This window comes from Malania oleifera, chromosome 12 (assembly GCF_029873635.1).
Source record: "Malania oleifera isolate guangnan ecotype guangnan chromosome 12, ASM2987363v1, whole genome shotgun sequence".
Lineage (NCBI taxonomy): Eukaryota > Viridiplantae > Streptophyta > Magnoliopsida > Santalales > Ximeniaceae > Malania > Malania oleifera.
Genome location: NC_080428.1, coordinates 83,963,744 through 83,983,420, shown reverse-complemented (window position 1 = coordinate 83,983,420; position 19,677 = coordinate 83,963,744).

Here is a 19,677-nt window from a genome sequence, read left to right as displayed (position 1 = left end):
TATAGGTAGTAACATTTAATCATTTTGAGTATTTCTTCCATAGGATATCACATTAAAGAAATGTGTAATTTGTTGATAGGGGTAGTAACATCTAATCCTTTTAAACTTTCTTTCATGGGGTGTCATATTCTCCCCCACTTACAGAATGCAACATTCTCATTACGAACCCACATTTTCAAATGCAGGTGATGTGAATCTCATCACACTTTCGACTGGGTAATTGCTCTAATACCATTTTGTAATGCCTCAACCTGGGTCCTTTAGGGAGCACTGCGTCTCTCCTCCTCCACTTGGACCAGACAACAGGGGGCAGCCCTTATCGGACTAATGACTAGCCTCGCGACCAACACATGTCATTTTCAGTGCGTTTTGTCCTCACTCACACACTTACTAAGAAAACGTTCCAGAAGGTCGCCCATCTCAAGATTACTCCAAGCCAAGCACGCTTAACTGTGGAGTTCTTATGGGAAGACTCCTGAAAAGAAAGGTGCACCTTGTTAATATGGGTAGTAACATTTAATCCTTTTAAGCCTTTCTTCCATGGGGTATCACATTTTCCCCCACTTACAAAACGCAATGTCCTCGTTGCGAACCTACATTTTCAAACCTAAGTGATGGGAATCTCATCACATTTCCGGTTGGGTAATTGCTCTGATACCATTTTGTAACGCCCCAACCTGAGTCTGTCAGGGAGCACTGCGTCTCTCCTCGTCCACCTGGACCAGACAACAGGGGGGCGCCCTTTATTGGACTAATGACTAGCCCCACAGACCAACACGTGTCATTTTCAGTGTGTTTTGTCCTCACTTACAGACTTCCTGAGAAAACTTTTTAGAAGGTCAATCATTCATCATAAGATTACTTCAAGCGAAGCACGCTTAACCATTGAGTTCTTATGGGAAGGTTCGCAGAAAAAAAGATGCACATTGTTGATATGAGTAGTAACATATAATCCTTTTAAGCTTTTTCTTCTACGGGGTATCACACACGTGACCCACCTAACCCAAACGGATTGAACCTGGTTTAGACCGGTTGAATCGGTCTGATTTTTGAACCACTGATTTTATATTTTATTTTTTTTATTTTGATTTTTAATTTTTTGAATAAAAAAATAATAAAAATAGAAAAAGATTTTGAAAATTATTTTAAAAATTAGGAAAAATAATGAAAAATATTTGATTTATTTTTACTCAAATAATAAAAAATAAAAATAAGAAAAAAGTGAAAAAAAAAAACTTAAAATTATAGAAAAATGTTGAAACTTTTTTTAAAAAATATATAAATTTTTGAAAAAAATTTGGGAATGTTTTAAAAAATCTTTTACTTATTTTATTTGAATTTTTGAGTGTGCGTCCCAATAATTTAACAAATGGTAAATTAGTTTTTCAAATCTCACCTATAATAGTTCTGAAATGGGGCTTATCTAGTAAGATCCTCTTGTTTAGAGGTCGTCTTATTAGACAATCACAAATCACACATTGTTATTTTTTCATTTTTCTTTAAAATAGTAATTTATTTATTTATTTTAAATGAGTTAATTAAATATCATTAAATTTAATTTAAGAATCATTTATTATTAATTAGGTATCGTTTGTAAAATAAGTGTGTAAGAGGTGCTAATACATTCTCATCACATAACTGAACTCTCGATCCAATTTCTGGTAAAAGCAGAGTAAGACTACTAGTTTTTTAACTTATGATTAGTCTAAACACCAATCAACGGATAGTAATTAAGTGAACTAATCATACTTAAGTAAATAACATGTTAGTGACGATTCTATCAAAATTTTAATATTATTATTATTCGCCATTTCGCACCCTTTCGTCGGGGCGTTGCGAGTATGAAGATTAAGTTCAAATTTTGGCCTGAATAATTTATTAAGGCTTAATTTATTATTCTTATTATTGCACGTGCAATACTTTATACCTCTGCGTAAAAAATTTTAAAAAAAAAAAAGTTATGTTGACCGTGCATATACGAATTCCCAATTTTGAATTCAAACGGATTTCAATAAAATTCAATATATTTTTTATTATATCCTCTTTAAATTTATGCAAATCCAAATGAGAGAGCGCACAAATATATAATGCACCACCAGTGGATGCGTGTGGATAGGAACAAAAGAACTACAAGTGGGGGGGCCACTGGCCAGCCCCTGCGGATACGCCATCTTTTCCACGTTTCAGTATTCAATTTTATTAATTTAAATTATAAATATTGAAGGGCGTCCTCACCTTCCTCCCCCTTTAAAACGACTTCTACTTTCGTCACAGACCGACGGGAAGCGCCGCAAGTATCAGTGGGCGCGTGAACAACAGACAGGTTCAAGAAATGCACGCGTTTATAATTACATTTATTTTTGTAATATAAAAATATTCTTTGTATCTAACTCGGATTGTCCAGCTCCATTTCTTTCAATTGCTAATTAAAAATTTCGTAGCACTGTTCACGAGCCTAACTAAAAATTTTGTAATTCATTATTTTTTATATATTATTTTGTAGATAGTATATTTTATATAACATTTAAGTTTTTTCAGTTAAATAGTTCAAATTTGAATATTTGAGAATATAACTTTTAATTTGAGACGTCACTTTAATAAATAATAATAGAAAAACTAACTTATTATTCTTCTAAATTTGTCAAATTTCTAAAATGCAAATACTGTCGTCTTATATATGTATACATATATATTATGCATATTGAATATTGTGTATTAAATATGTATGCATCTTTTTTATATTATTTTATAAGCAATTTGAATTTAACCAATTTAAACTCTTACTTTAAGAATTTGCAGTTAAATCGAGTTTAATATTTTAAACTTTAAAATACTTAGTTGTGGGCATATACACACTTGCATGATGTGGATAAGGCAACTCTTTTGTTTTTTTTAAATAGTAAATGTTTTGTAAATAATGTGAATATCAAATATAAATATATTTTATAATTTTAAAATTAAAATTACTTTTTGAGTTCCTTATGCATCCACAGTTAATACAACTTGTAAATAAATAAGAAATCATAATGTTAAGTGTGTTTTAGAAATTGGAAGAGAAAACATTTATTGAAAATGGCATCCTCACCCTTTAATTAATAGCAAATTAGATCAAGACAATATATACTTTGATAGAGCTTCAATTCAACTAAAAACTTATAAGCTAATGTATTCAAAAGCACATTTACCTCTACGTTTTATTTAAGAATTTGGGGTTTAAACTTAAGATTTTGGGTGAATTTGAAAAAAAATATATAAAATTATATTGGATTTCCTCAAAGTATATACAATTTAAAATTCAAAGCCTATGCTCCAAACCTTCGAACACATCCATAACTATTGTGTTTTTGGGATAAAAAATAGGTATGTTTTGTGTGCCAATTAACAAGTTTATTAGCATACAGAGCTAATCATATTTAGCCTCGTCGCCATATCAATAATAGACTTATTATTTCAAAGGTAAAAAGTACTAACCTCATTTGAGATTTCACAAAAATATGTAAGCCCTTCTTAAGGTTTCAAAATTTTCACAAACATTCCTTGAACTTGAAGTTTGACAAAAAGATGGAAACATTTCCTTGTTGTTGACAAAAAAAAAAAAAAAAACCCAAGTGCCTAATGACGATTATAACTTATAAATGTCCTAAAAATCAAATTTTAAGAAAAAATTATAAAACCTTTGAAAGGTACTGTAACGTCCCTCAATTTCTAAATATATAATGTCACATAATAGATAAAATGGTCAACCTAAACCCGTGAGTAACGGGGACACCTGTCAAACGCAGCGGAAAACTTAAGTAGCAGTAAAATAAAATCCAAACATCCATCATAAAACATAATACCAGAGTTATTTACATTCCCAAAATACTGTATTAATTTACAATTGTTCAAAAAGTCAAAAATGATACTAGGACCATACAACAAAAATCTCCTAGTCCTAGTTCAACGCTTTCCCTTCTAACAGGGAAGCTCCACTCACTCAACTCTGGGTTTCCTAAAAAATATATTAATATTGGGGGTGAGACACTTCTCAGTAAGGGAAAATAAACTAAATACAACCGTGTGACAACATGAACATTTAAAGTGCTTATACATATACAGTACATTTCATAACTTTGGAAATAATCATACTATCATACTAGATAATCATGTACTTTTATAATTGTCAATAAATCATAACATACATAAGTATCTGCTATAACTGTAATACTGAAAATATACACAGGATGAATAGTTAGCTAATATCATGTATTACCCCCCACGATGGGTTGTGCAGCCCTAAGGCGGGACCCGACAATGGCTGACCAACCACTGCCGAATCAAATATGTCTGTAAGTACGATGGGCCCACCACACCCTGGTCCGAACTGTCAGGTGGACGTCCACACTCTACTGAAAGCCACATCGACTATCCATCTCTCATCCCGTCGTGGGACGGTTAGCATTAATCTGACGTAGATATCTGATCTACAATATAGCTACGATACCGAGCCTTGAACTAAACTAAACTAACATCCTGATTGTAATAACATATAATACATGAACATACATAACATCATCACGGCCTCGTGCCGAAAACATAGATACGGCCTCGCGTTGAAATCATAAATACGGTCTCGTACCGATAGCATAAATATATGATCTCGCGCCAAAATCGTAAATACGGCCTCGTGCCGATAATATAAATACATGGCCTCGTATCGATAACATAAAATACATGGCCTCGTGCCAACATCGTTTCAGGTATATACATTCCGAAAAATAATTCATTTATCATACATTCGTCAAAATGATCGTAACATAACATATCTTTTCATAATACCTGAAATCATACTTTGTTCATAAAATCTTTCATATCATAATATGTTCACATAAAATAATATTCATGCCACACATGCACTGTATAAAAATCATACTTCGTATTCTAAAATCGTAATTCTCTAGCATCTCATACATACATATGTTTCATCATAAAAGCAGTATTTCCCAAATGTACATTTCATCTATAATATACAAGCATAACATTTGTTTTTTTGAAAATAAATTTACTCATAATCAATAATAAATTGCATGAAAAATTACTGTTTTAGTTTATTCCCTTACCTGACTATTGAGAAAGCCCCCAAAATTTCCTAGCCTGACCCCCGTAGGATTTCCTACTCAATACCCTGAAACTCAAAACTTCCAGTATTAAATATCAATATTTTCATGCGTATATCAATTTCTATAACTATCACAAAGTCTAATTTGCCTTAAAAAGCCTTACCTTAACCCGAGGATGATTTCCAACTTTGTTCTCCCAACAATCCGCTCCGGCAAACTTGTGGAGAACTTCGTCAGGAGCGTCTTGGTAGCCTCAAATCTTCGATCCAGTGTAAAACTAGCCCAAAATTGAAGAGAGAGAGTGAGAGAGCCGAAGAGGAGAGAGAGAGAGTGAAGAGGAAGCTTACAAATGAATAAAAATCAAATTTTTAGTATTTATAGACAGCAAAATTCGTCGATGAGCTCGACCTTCGTCGACGAGTTCTTCACAAATTTTGTCGACGAAATTCAGTCAGCTCATGAACTCCTCTCGGTATTTCTTCGGGACGAGGCCCTGTATTCGTCGACGAAATCCTTAAAGCCTTCGTTGACGAAACCCTGTGTTCGTCGACGAAGCTTGGCAGCTTCCTTCTTTATTTTTGTTTCCATTCCCCTTTCTTTTATAATTTAAATTCCATTTTTAAGTCGGGTCGTTACATCCTCCCCTCCTTATAAAAATTTCGTCCTCGAAATTTACTATTCTCATAATTCATCATCCCCGATTAGGCAAAATGGTCTACTTGTCTTATTTCTTACCCTCACTTATGGTGGAGGAATACCGTGGTTACAACTCAAGTTCTAGGAGATTACACATATCAAAAGAAAACTCCTCCCAAAACTAAAATACTACACTACTAAAACCATACATGTACCTGCCAAAGATATTACATATTTACTCATATTTCCTAATTACATTTAAACTTCTTGGATTAATTACGGATATTTTTGTTTCATCTGCTCCTCGGACTCCCAAGAAGCCTCTTCTACCGCATGATTCCTCCACAAAACTTTTACTTGAGGAATCTTCTTGTTATGTAACTCTTGTACTTTCCTATCCAGAATTTGAACTGGTACCTCCTCATACCCTAGTGAATCACTAAGCTCCAACTCATCATAACTAATGATATGAGAAGGGTCTGTGACGTATTTCCTTAATATCGATACGTGGAATACGTCGTGAATTCTAGATAATGAAGGTGACAAAGCTAGCCTGTACTTTCTCTAAAATCTCAAATGGACCAATGAACCTAGGGCTAAGTTTACCGTTCCTACCAAATCTCATAACTCCCTTCAATGGAGCTATCTTCAAGAATACGTGATCACCCATGTCAAACTCTAAATTCCTGCGGTGATGGTCGGCATAAATTTTCTGTCGACTCTGTGCTGCACCAATCCTGTCCCTGATAAGCCAAACCTTATCATATGTTTGCTGTACTAGCTCTAGTCCCACAACTCGTCGCTCACCCACTTCATCCCAATATAACGGAGATCGACATCTCCTACCATACAGTGCCTCAAATGGTGCCATGCCAATACTGGACTGGTAACTGTTATTGTACGCGAACTTTACCGGTGGCATGAACTGAGTCCAGCTACCCCCAAAATCTAAAACACATGCTCGAAGCATATCTTCTAGTATATATCGTCCTCTCAATCTGCCCGTCTAACTAAGGATGGAATGTCGTATTAAATGATAACTGAGACCCCAGAGCCTCCTGCAAGCTCCTCCAAAATCGTGAGGTGAATCGTGGGTCTCAGTCTGACACAATGGATACAGGCACCCCATGAGAACGAACTATCTCGGCTAAGGGAATAGCTGATATTGATAGGGAGAAAATGGGCGAACTTGGTCAAACGGTCAACAATCACCCAAATGGCATTCTGGCCATGTAATGCCGTCGGCAGTCCTGACACAAAGTCCATAGATATGTTATCCCACTTCCACTTCGGGATAAATAACGGCTGCAATTGCCCTGCCGGCCTCTGGTGCTCAGCTTTTACCTGCTGGCACGTCAAGCACTAGGCGACATATTCAACAATCTCCCTCTTCATTCCACTCCACCAGTAAAACTCTCACAGATCTCTGTACATTTTCATACTACCAGGATGGACTGTATACAAAGATCTGTGAGCCTCCTATAAAATCGTCCTCCTAATGTCAGCATCTGTCGGAACACACATTCTGGAACGAAATCACAAAGCTCCGTCATCTGAGATGCGAAATTCCTCTCCTTGACCACTCTATACTCTATCCATCACCTTTACTAACTCTAGATCTTCCTTCTGAGCAACTTTAATTCTTTCCCACAAAGTGGGTTGTACTACTAGGCTGGCAATACACACTGGAAGATCACTCTCTACTAACTCTATGCCGAGCCTCTCTAGATCCATCATGATCGGATGCTGGATCTCCTTAGCTGCCAACGCTGATACCCCAGATTTCCTGCTCAGTGCATCAGCTACCACGTTTGCTTTCCTTGGGTAGTAATTGATAGTACAGTCAAAATCCTTAATCAACTCTAACCACCTTCTCTGTCTCATATTCAATTCTTTCTGGGTGAAAAAATATTTCAAACTCTTGTGGTTAGAGAAAATCTCGCACTGCTCGCTATACAGGTAATGCCTCCAAATTTTCAGTGCGTGTACCACTGCAGCCAACTCAAGATCGTGGGTAATATAGTTCTTTTCGTACTCTTTCAACTGTCTGGATGCATATGCCACTACCCTGCCATGCTGCATTAACACGCAGCCAAGTCCCTTCAAGGACACATCACTGTAAATAGTATACCCCTCGCCCCCAGATGAGATGATCAATACCGGCGCTGTGACTAACCTTTGCTTCAGCTCCTAAAAACTCTGCTCACAACTATTGTCCCACTCAAATCTGATATTCTTCCTAGTCAGTCGTGTCAGAGGCCCTGATAAAGTTGAGAACCCCTCAACAAAACGCCAATAATAACTGGCTAATCCCAAGAAACTCCTGATCTCCTGGACGTTCCTCGGTCTAGCCCAGTTCACCACTGCCTCAATCTTACTAGGATCTATAGAAATATCGTCTCTTGAGATGACATGCCCCAAAAATACAACTTTCTCTAGCCAGAAATCACATTTACTGAACTTGACATACAACTTTTTCTCCCTGAGCATCTGTAAAACCCGCCTCAAATGTATCTCATGCTCCTCATAGCTTCTCAAATAGACCAGTACATCATCAATAAAAACAACCACGAACTAGTCTAGGTATTGGTGAAAGACTTTATTCATCAACTCCGTAAATACCGCAGGAGCATTCGTCAGACCAAATGGCATAACAAGAAACTCATAATGCCCATACCTGGTCCTGAAAGCTGTCTTCGATACATCTTCTGCTCTCACCTTCACCTGATGGTAACCTGATCTAAGATTGATATTAGAGTATACCCATGTACCCTGGAGCAGGTCAAACAAATCATCGATACGGGGTAGAGGATACTTGTTCTTAATGGTCACTTTGTTAATCTCTCTGTAATCTACGCACATCCTCATAGTCCCGTCCTTCTTCTTTACAAACAGCACTGAAGCTCTCCATGGAGATACACTAGGTCGTATGAAACCCTTATCAAGCAAATCCTATAATTGGTCTTTCAATTCCACCAACTCTGCCAGCGCCATTCGGTACGGTGCTTTAGAAATCGGCGCTGTACTTGGAAGTAGATCAATGGAAAAATCTACTTCACGATCAAGCGGCAAACCTGGTAATTCATCTGGGAACACGTCTATAAATTCTCTCACTACAGGCGTATTGATAAGTTTCAATTCATTTTCTTACATTTCCTTTACAAAAGCCACAAATCCCAGACAGCCATTCTGAAGCAGTCCCCTCGCTTGAACAGCTGAGACCATCTGAGGTAAGGATTGCACTCGTGACCCTATAAATCTAAATTCTGGTTTCCCTGGAGGTCTGAATATCACTTCCCAGGCACGGCAGTCTATAATAGTAGAATTAGCCGCTAGCCAATCCATGCCAAAAATAATATCAAACCCGTGCATATCCAGCACCACCAAATCAGCAGATAAAATCTTTCCTTGAACATCAACTAGGCAACCACATAGTACCCTACTACACCTCACCACTGACCCAGTCGGTGTAGCCACTAACAACTCGACATCTAATAATTGCGTTTCTGCTCCACATAATTTTACACACTCCAAGGACACAAACGAATGTGTGGCACCAGAATTAAAAAGTGCAATAACTTTAAATGAAAACATATGAACAGTACCTGTCACCACATCGTCGGCCGCCTCAGTGTCGCCCGGCGTCAAAGCAAAAACTCTAGCCGGGGCAATATTTCTCTGCTGGCCTCCTCGTGGTGCTTGGTGACCTCCTCGTGCAGGTCTAGGAGCAGGAGCCGTACCAGTCTGTGTCGGACACTCCCTCATCATATGCCCTGGCTCCCCGCACCTGTAGCAGACACCTTGCCCGGCACGACACTCCCCTAAGTGCCTCTTCCCATAAGATGGGCAAGCTGGAGCTGGCTGCGCACCCTGGAAACCGCGATTCCCGATCTCCTGCCTCTGGACTCTATAATAGCCACCTCTCTTCCCTGTACCACGTCCACCCCCCAGCTGGGAACCAGAAGGTATGGATCTCTTCTTCTATCTCTGCTCCTCAGCCTCCAACCGATCACCAATCTCGACTATAGTGGCTTTATCCACTAGATCAGTGAAGTCCTACAACTTTAGTATCGATACCTACTTGTATATTTCTCTCCTCAGGCCTCTTTTAAACTGTCGTACCTTCTTCGCCTCATCTAGAATAATGTACGGGGCGAAGCGAAATAACTCAATGAACCTCACTGCGTACTGCTGTACCGACAGCTGTCCCTGCTTCAGATTCAGGAACTCTGCAATCTTAGCCTCCTTGGAAGAGGCTGGAAAATATTTGTCGAAGAATATCTCTTTAAACCGCTCCCATGTCATCTCCACAGGAACAGTCCTCTATTGCTCTAACAATCTCACTACTGTCCACCATCTCTCGGCCTCCCCAGTCAATCTATAAGTGGAAAACAACACTCTCTGCTCCTCTAAACACTACAGCATTGTAAATATCTTCTCCATCTCCTGCACCCAATTCTCAGCGACTGTAGGATCCGTTCCCCCTGAGAAAGCTGGAGGACTCATCTTTAGGAATTTCTTGATCGTACTACTGTGGCCTACAAACGGACCACCATGTTCCCTCGAGCTTCTGGCAATCTCTGCCATCACTTGCTATGCTACGCTCGGTAAAACGGCATCTGAATCACTACCCGCAGCACTTGAGGGTCTAGCACCCTCACTCCCACTGGCGTGGGCACTATTACCACCAAGGTCCATCCTGAAAACAAGTAACTTAACTCAAAACCTCCTTCTGTATACTTATCACTCAACTCATATGATATTTTTCTCCTAGTTAACTCGTCATTCCTGATCTTTATTCAAGGCTCAATTTTGCAACCTAGATACTTGACCCGACGATAGTTTACAATGAATTTTCTGAAATCGTCACCCTAGGAAAATCATACAAACCATCACGGAAGTCCCGCATCTAGACTACAAAACCAAACCTCAAATTCCCTTATCCTATACTCTGGTATTATTACTGCTGCATTCTAGAGTCTGCATAACCTAGTATCCTAGGCTCTGATACCAAATGTAACATTCCCCTTTCGGGCGTTGTCACTTAACCTTGTGGGCCTCGCGCCTGTAGCAACAACGGGTACCTATCAGAGCACTCACTGAGATTGAGGCGTTACGTGTCACCGTCCCTCAATTCAGCAAGCCCTCGGGCGGAGAGTCTTATTTCGCCACAATCATTCATAAGCGAGAGTTCATGGGGATCAGGGTAACTAGCCCTTTGCTCTGATACCAAATGTAACGTCCCTCAATTTCTAAATATATAATGTCACATAATAGATAAAATGGTCAACCCGAACTCGTGGGTAACGGGGACACCTGTCAAACGTAGCAGAAAACCTAAGCAGCAGTAAAATAAAATCCAAACATCCATCATAAAACATAATACCAGAGTTATTTACATTCCCAAAATACTGTATTTATTTACAATCTTTCAAAAAGTCAAAAATGATACTAGGACCATACAACAAAAATCTTCTAATCCTAGTTCAACGCTTACCCTTCTAGCAAGGAAGCTCCACTCACTCAACGGCGGCCTTAACTCGCCGGTTTCTCTAGGTTTTTTGGAAAATATATTGATGTTGGGGGTGAGACACTTCTCAGTAAGGGAAAATAAACTAAATACAGCCGTGTGACAACATGAATATTTAAAGTGCTTATACATATACAGTACATTTCATAAATCTGGAAATAATCATACTATTATACTGGATAATCATGTACTTTTATAATTGTCAATAAATCATAACATACATAAGTATCTACTATAACTGTAATATTGAAAATATACCCAGGATGAATAGCTAGCTAATGTCATGTATACCCCCTATGACGGGTTGTGTAGCCCGAAGGCAGGACTTGACAATGGCTGACCGACCACTGCCAAATCAAATATGTCTGTAAGTACGATGGACCCGCCACACCCTGGTCCGGACTGCCAGGTGGACGTCCACACTCTACTAAAAGCCACATCGACTATCCATCTCCCATCCCCTCGTGGGACGGTTAGCACTAATCTGATGTAGATATCTGATCTACAATATAGCTATGGTACCGAGCCCCGAACTGAACTAAACTAACATCCTGGTTGTAATAACATATAATACATGAACATACATAACATCATCACAGCCTCATGCCAAAAACATAGATATGGCCTCGCGCCGAAATCATAAATACGGCCTTGTGTCGATAGCATAAATACACGGCCTCGCGCCAAAATCGTAAATACGACCTCGTGCCGATAATATAAATACATGGCCTCGTGTCGATAACATAAAATACATGGCCTCGTGCCAACATCGTTTCAGGTATATACATTCCGTAAAATAATTCATTTATTATACATTCGTCAAAATGATCGTAACATAACATATCTTTTCATAATACCTGAAATCATACTTTGTTCATAAAATCTTTCATATCATAATATGTTCACATAAAATAATATTCATGCCACACGTGCACTGTATAAAAATCATACTTCTTATTCTAAAATCGTAATTCTCTAGCATCTCATACATACATATGTTTCATCATAAAAGTAGTATTTCCCAAACATACATTTCATCTATAACATACAAGCATAACATTTGTTTTTCTGAAAATAAATTTACTCATAATCAATAATAAATTGCGTGAAAAATTACTGCTTTAGTTTATTCCCTTACCTGACTACTAAGAAAGCCCTCAAAATTTCCTAGCCTGACCCCCGTAGGATTTCCTACTCAATACCCTGAAACTCAAAACTTTCAGTATTAAACATCAATATTTTCATGTGTACATCAATTTCTATAACTATCACACAAAGTTTAATTTGGCTTAAAAAGCCTTACCTTAACGTAGGGATGATTTCCAACTTCGTTCTCCCAACGATCCGCTCCGACAAATTTGTGGAGAACTTCGCCAGGAGCGTCGTGGTAGCTTCAAATCTTTGATCCGGCGTAAAATTAGCCCAAAATTGAAGAAAGAGTGTAAGAGAGCCGAAGAGGAGAGAGTGAGAGAGAGAGAGAGAAGAGGAAGCTTACAAATGAATAAAAATCGAATTTTTAGTATTTATAGACAGCAGAATTCGTCGACGAGCCTGACCTTCGTTGACAAGTTCTTCACAAATTTTGTCGACGAAATTCAGTCAGCGCCTGAACCCCTAGTGGTATTTCTTCGTCGACGAGGCCCTGTATTCGTCGATGAAATCCTTAAAGTCTTCATTGACGAAACCCTGTGTTCGTCGACGAAGTTTGGCAGCTTCCTTCTTTATTTTTGTTTCCATTCCCCTTTCTTTTATCATTTAAATTCCATTTTTAAGTCGGGTCGTTACAAGTAGCTTGTACCGTTTTTGAAATCTCAAGGGATATCTATATATTTTTTACTAGATCTCTTAGGAGATGAGTGTCTTTTGTCTTTGTTTTAATAAAACTTGAATATTTTTAATTGTTAAGTTTGTGTTTGAACATACCTGATGCATGACAACAATATATTAGTTTTGACGTTTGAATTAGCAAGTTGACTACTATGCCAAGTACCTAATATTTTCTCTATTTTTAGTGACCTCGGTTTCAAATTTTAAGAGGAATTGGTAAGTGAAAAGGGGTTTAGGAAGATAATAAAACAAATCTAATGAGACCATAATAAACAAAAGAAATACATTAAACTTTTTCTCTTTTAAATCATAAGAAAATGTTCTCTGTCATGGAAAAAAATTAGGTCATTTGGAAGGATCAAGCTTGTGATGACCCAAATAATAATGGTATTTAAATAATAAATGGTACTTTGGGCTCGCCGACGAGGGTGTCCTTCGTCGACGAGTAGATACCGAGAATGTATCTAGGCGACTCTGAATTTCGTTAACAAGGGAGGAAGTTCGTCGACGAGTTGCCTTCTTAACCTCGTCGATGAGGTGACGTGGCTCGTCGACGAAGGCCACAGTATAAATAATGTTAAACAAGGATTTTTACGTAGAAATTCAGTGGAACTCTCTCTCTTCTCTCTCTCTACGGTTCCTTCTCTCTCTCTCCTCGATTTCAGCCCCGTCAACTGCCGGATCGACGATCTGAGTCCACCACAACGCTCCTTGGGAAGTTCTCCCTAAATTTTCAGGAGCGGATCGTTGGTGGGACAAAGTTGGATTTCATCCTAGATTCAAGGGAAGGTTTTTTTTTTTGTCAAAATTAGGCTTCACAACAGTTGTAAAAAATGTAGTAGACGTAAAAATAGTGATATTTTGTTCTGATAAATATTATTTTTAGGGTGTTGAGTGGGGAATCCTGCGGATGTAAGACCCGTCATAGTAGGGGATTTTCGCAGGAATCAGGTACGGAAAGTATGCTATGCTAGACAATTTTAGTACGATTTTAGAACAAATTGTATACTTTTACTAGACTATAATTCAGAGCATAAATTTATATAGTTTATCAATTATGTTTAAGATGTTTAAAACTACTGTGTGGCATGAGAATGTGAATACGATACATGAACATGTTTTATAGTATTTTTAAGATTATGTTTTGCAGAATATACAGACAAAAAACATGTTTTACAGTATTTTCAGGATTATGTTTTACATAGTATATAGACAAAAAACATATTTCAAAAATACCATGATTGTACAGTTTTACAGTACCATGACATTCAGATTTACAATTTATTTCAGAAATATAGTTGATACAGACACAGTTTATTACAGCGTCATGGTTAATACAGTTATTACAAAATCGTGGCAAAACAGATAGATTTTATATAGAAACGTACTACATAGTATCAGACCCTAATGGATCATTACAGATACAGTTTACAGAGTACGGTACCATAGCTATATACAGTTCAGAGTGCAACCACATATTTAGATAATACGTAGTAGATAAGTCAATCGTGCCTATGTTGTGGACATGCTCCCCATCAGATATGAGTTGAGGAGGGCCGATCTGAATGACGGAGTATAGTGGTTTATCTTGGTAGGGCAGCTAGTGATAAATTCTGCTTATGGACCGCACAACCTTGTCATGAGGGGTTAAATCATGACATACAGTTATCTATCTAGGGAAGTTTTCAATTATTATTCTGTATGTATAGTTTACAGAAACAAGGAGTATACCTATGTACAATAGAAGTAATATGTATAGAAACTTAGTAATACGGGTATGTAAGCAACATGGGTAAAGGGGGTGGTTCATATTATCTTATACAGTATTTACAGATTTCAGTTATACATGATTATATCATTTGTCACACACTAGCAATAGCATATTTTGTCTTACTGAGCATCGTCTCATCCCATTAAATTAACATTTTTCAAGTGTTCCAACTAGGCGAGTAGATCAAACTCGCAAGTAGAGGGGCTTCAGTACCGCCCTGTCAGAAGAGTGAGTATTTGGGGTGGAGAGTATTTTTGTATAGCCTTATTCAGTTATATATGTGAGATCAAGGAATGATCTAGTATTCTGGTATTGTATTGTAAATATATGGTTGTGGTTTTATGTGGATACTTGACTTCAGCTTTTTGCTACTTAGGTTGATGTTTTATTCCATTAGGAGTTATCAGTGCAATTTAACTTTTTTTTTTTTTTTTAAGAAGGGCGGCACCTCAATTTATTTATTGATAACCCCTCACTTTTGGCGGAGGAATAACGTGGTTACAAGACAATCAATGGGAGATAACAAAAGACAATATGTTAAAAACCTCCCAAAGAACAACATCAACATCTAGTCAAAAACCAGGTTACAAGTCCAAACAAAACAAAACAAAACAAAACAGGACCAACAAAACAAACCTCACGCAACAAAACAAAACACAAGATAAACAACATAAAGCATAAGCTAAAACCAAAAGGAAATCAGCTAAACATACCTCATATAAGCCGTACCCATCTTCTCCAATTTATACAAACCATTGCTAACTCTAGGGAGTTGACTACTATTTGTAAACAAACTATTCCTCCCCATAGCACCTTATCGAGCCAAGGCATCTGCCACTTTGTTTCCTTCTCTATACCAATGATTTATCGAAAAATCTACTCCCTCCAATAAACCAATAAGCTGCTCCCAAAAATCCCACAAATACCACAAGGAGCACTTTCTGGCTCTTATCCAATTAACTACAATATTCGAATCACATTCAATATCGATACAGGTATGACCCAAATGTTTGGAAATCTTTACTCCTTCCAACACAACTCTTAATTCAGCTTCATTATTTGAACAAGAGCCAAAATATTTTGAAAAACCAATCACAAAAGAACCTGTATGGTCTCTAAGGATGCCACCACCACTCGCCGGCCCTAGGTTTCCCAGGTTGCTCCCATCCAAATTTAATTTCAACCTCCCTTGCCTCGGTTTTAGCCATCTCACACTTTGCATAGTTTTAATTCTTTTATTCACAATTTGCACTTCCAGATTCTGCAATACCCGAAAATCAGCATCCTTTAACTGAACCATTTCTGTCATGTTCCTACTCAAAACCCCCACCCAATACTTAATGAGGAGCCACACATTAGTACTACTCTATAATTTTTCTCCCATTCTAGCCACACATCTCATTCTCCATAGCCTCCACACTATTAAACAAGGAATCAAACCCATCAATGAACCCAGTTGAGAGAACCTGGAAGCCTATTAAACTACATTTGAACTTTTTCTTTCCAACTTTGTTGCCTAAGGAAAGGAACACCTACCTCTACCAAAACCTTCCTCCAAACCTCAGAAGCAAGGTCTCCCTTATTTAACACATGCTCCAAATCTTCTGATTACCTCATCTCACAACAATTACACGCCGAAACAAGTGAAACCTCCACCCTTTTCACCTTTTCATCAACATTTAGACACTCAAAAGCTGCCTTCCACATACAGATAGAAATTTTCTTCGGTAACCATTTGTTCCAAACCCACTTAGTTCAATCAAATTTTGGAACTCTAACTCTGATAACATCCCATATGGATTTTGTATTAAAGCAACCATCCTTTTCCGGGAGCCATAACAGAATGTCCGAAGAATTTTTAAGATTTCCCACCTTTTCCATCACTTCATTCGCTTTACTAAACCCCAGAATCCTCTGCAAGTTTTTCACATCCCACGCATTATTGATAACCAAATTTTTTAATTTGATATGAGATTATGCACCATTTGGACAATCTGCAAACAAAGGTCCCGAATCTAGAAATTTATCATACCACAATTTTACATTTCCTTCTCTAACCTTCCACTTAGATTTACTTAACAATTCAGACATACCTTGCAGAACTTTCCTCCAAAAGGAAGAATCCGATCCATGCGATCTGCAAAGAGCAATATGTCCTCCTTCACATATTTAGCTTTAAAAAATTTAGCCCATAAAGAATTTTGCGTTAATAAATGCCAACCAAACTTCATGAACAAAGACCGTTGCACTTCTCAAATGTCCCTTACTCCTACGCCTCCCTCCTCCACAGGAACACACAATTTCTTCCAAGCCCTCCATTTCATTTTTCTTTTGCATCCTTAAATCCCCAGAAAAAAGAAACAAACATACCTTGTATCTTTTTAATCACTAGTTTCGGTACATTTAGAACAACTAACAGATGCAATGACATACTTGAAACCACATGTCTCAACAAAACAAGACGACATTCTTGAGACAATAGTCTACTTTTCCAGCCCTCAACTCTCTTACTGATTTTTTGGATTAAAGGGTCAAAATGACAGCCTTTCAATTTACCATCAATTTTTGGCACACCGAAATACGTGAAAGGAAATTTACCCTCAATAAAACTAGTCTCAGCACAATTTAACTTAATATATAAATATATAGAATTTTAGCAGGTCGTTACAAAGCTGGTCCTCCTCGTCAACAAATAAAATTGGGTCATTTAAATTATGTGGATCCCATTTGAAAGTAATAGGAACCTAGATACATTCATTTGTATTTGCGTGCTAAAAGATGAAAATTTTCATTTAAAGACCAACCCAAGCTCCTGAATCTAAATTTAATCCAATGTTATTTAATCTCAAAAGAAATCTGATATGCATTTCAACATCCCTCTAGATTGTGAAAAAAAAAAAAAATAATATCACATATATTTTTGTATATTTGCAAATATGCAAAATCACCTGTGTAATTTCACCAACATAACCATTGCATTTTAATGCAATCCCATCCCTTAATTAAAATTTGAACAAAACCAGATTTTATTAGGTAATACTATAAATAAGAGGAAATAGGATCTAAACCATCACATGTATTAATCTTAAGTCTCTTGCTTTTTCCATAACATTTTCCTTTTTATTGCGTTTTCTGACAAAAGAAGTTTCCATATAGGTTAAACTGTTGTGATTATAAAAATACCTCCTATCTGTTTCAATCGACGGCATACCACACTGGTTGAAGGGCATGCATAATGGTTCTTAATATTTTTGTAATTTTACCATTGCTTTCAAAGAAAAAAAAATATTCCTTTAAAATATAATGATAATTAAATATTTATCAACTACTTAAATGACATTGATATCGTTAAAGTCCGAGTAGAAAGGAAAAATTAAATATGATCATTTGAATAAGACACATACCTAATAATCTTACTTTATATTTTATTATTTAATGCTAGCTAGGCTGTGGTTGTAAGCGGAGTTGGATACGGCCATAGCTTTCAAAGGCAAAACTTTGATTTAAAAAAATATTAGGTTATTGGTAGAATAATTTAATAATCTAAATATTCATTTAAAAACTATTTTTCATTCCCCTATGCATCAAAGTGTTCTGCACGCGCTAAATTATGCGTGGGGAAGCGTTGGGAGAGTACACAAATATCGACATTCCAATGCCCTTGTTAGTTTTTAAAAGACAGAACTGCCCCTGCCATTGACGCCTCTCCCCGCCTCCACATTGCCCACTCTATTTCAACGGCCACAATAATTTCCACAACGGCCCATTGAAAAAAAGAAACTCAACAACCACAATAACTTTTTTAAGGAATTTTATTTTCGTGTACCAAAATGCCCCTTGATGCGGCGTGTCCTCTGATCTTCCACCTGCAATGTAAACGGCTCAAAGTTCAAGGAGTTAATTTAGTATAATGTCAAAAATTTATAATAATAATAATAATAAAAAAATAAAACATATCAATTTATTTAGTTGATATTTCAAAACCAAAAAATAAAAAATTAATTTTAATTTTTTTAATGTTTCATTTTTAATAAAAAATAAAAAATAAAAAATAAAAAATAAACTAAAATATAAAAAATTTTAAAAAATTAAAATTATTGTAAGTTTTTATTTAATTATTATATTTCAAGATTTAATGATGTTGTAATTAAAAGGAAATTTATTTATATAGTCATTCCTACTTAGCAAATTTAAGACTTAATTGTTTACTATATTTCATAACTCATTTTTTAGTATTTCAAAAATAGTTTTATTACACTTGACAATTGAAATCGTTAAAAAAAAAAATATTTTTTAATATTTTTTTAATATTTTTTTTGTTTTTCAAATCTAAAACTTATATGTTTATTGAATTATATTTTATATTTACATGTCAATCTTATTTTAAAATTTATTAAATTATATATAGGAGTGACTGAATTCAAGAATGAATTTTGAATGTCAGAGCACTATAACAATAAGGTTTCAAGAAAATAAAAAATTATAAAGTTTAATTTTTATTTTTGTGAGAACAATTGAAAATTAATAACAAATCATGCAACATAATTAAATGTATCATTTTAATCTATTTTTTCATTTATAAGAAAAAATAGGGACAAAAGACACTAACATCCTTTGAGGTTTTAAAAATTTCAAAAATTTATCATAAAATTTCAAACATTTCAAGAATCTATCATAAGATTTGTCAAAAAGATACAAATCTCTTTTTATATTTTACAAAAAAATATATTTTTTGAGAAGACATTTGAATCTTTTTGACAAATTTTAAGAAAAATTGATACAAAATTTGAAATTTTAGGGTAAGTTTGTCATAT